Source organism: Lupinus angustifolius, chromosome LG05 (assembly GCF_001865875.1).
Source record: "Lupinus angustifolius cultivar Tanjil chromosome LG05, LupAngTanjil_v1.0, whole genome shotgun sequence".
NCBI lineage: Eukaryota > Viridiplantae > Streptophyta > Magnoliopsida > Fabales > Fabaceae > Lupinus > Lupinus angustifolius.
Genome location: NC_032013.1, coordinates 9456270 through 9457321, shown reverse-complemented (window position 1 = coordinate 9457321; position 1052 = coordinate 9456270).

The window sequence follows — 1052 nt, the reverse complement described above, 5'->3', positions numbered from 1 at the left end:
ACTAATGTGTTTTCTTATGGTGCTGTATAAATCAAAAGTGAATCCATAGATAAGAACTTCAAGGTTAATGGGCACCCCCTCAAGCCTTTCCTCACAAATCCTTCCTTAGTGGATGAACTTGTGGAGGAGGACTCATTGGTTGAACCCACTTTCCTCCCTCCATGAATCAGGGAGCTCTTCTTGCTCTTCTCTACCTTTTATTGCACTTGTCCAATTCCATTGATTGACATGTATGTCTGGATTTTTTGATTGTGCTACATTGGGACAATGTGTAGTTTAAGTGTGGGGGAGACTATTGTAGGTTGTAGGTTTTGTTCATGCATACTTTTCTTTGACTTTTAGGTTTTTCTTAGGCTTGGGCATTTTCTCCCATACTTTCATTCACTTAAGTCTTGATATCTTGTGGTGTGAATCCATGCATTTCTGTATGTCAAGTTGCTTTTGAGAATTAAGAGGTTGAAACAATTGTGATAGACTTGTCCCTTGTGAGAATTTGAGCCTTAATTGTGGATGGATTGCTGTATGCCATCTAATAAATTCATGTGTGATTGCACTCTAGAACTTGACTTGTTTCTTGTTGATACTTGATATTCACATGCACATATGATCTAGGCATTTCTTTTGAACAAGCCACTTAGCCATATAAGCTTACCTTGAACGAATTTATCCTTTGATAGCCCCTTTGAGACTTTTACTTCTTTCATTGTTACTTAGCTCATTACAAGCTTATAAGTGAAAAACCATGATTGTCCTAACCTTAGGGAATTTTGGAGCTTTGGAATTGTTTTGGGAATAGGTATTAAGTAAGAAAGGGTGCATTGTTCTTCAAATCTTGTGAATTCTTGGTTATGTCTTAATTGTGGTTAATACAATTGCGTACATAAGCGTTCTTCAAAAAAAAAAAGAAAAAAAGAAAAAAGAAAAAGAAAAACACCAAAAAGAGAAACAAAAGTGAATAAGAGGTTGAGTAAGGCAAATAAGATTGGAATTAGAGATTTGGTCTTATTTTGGATTGATTTTTGCTTACTTTTTACTTATTCCCCATTGCTCCT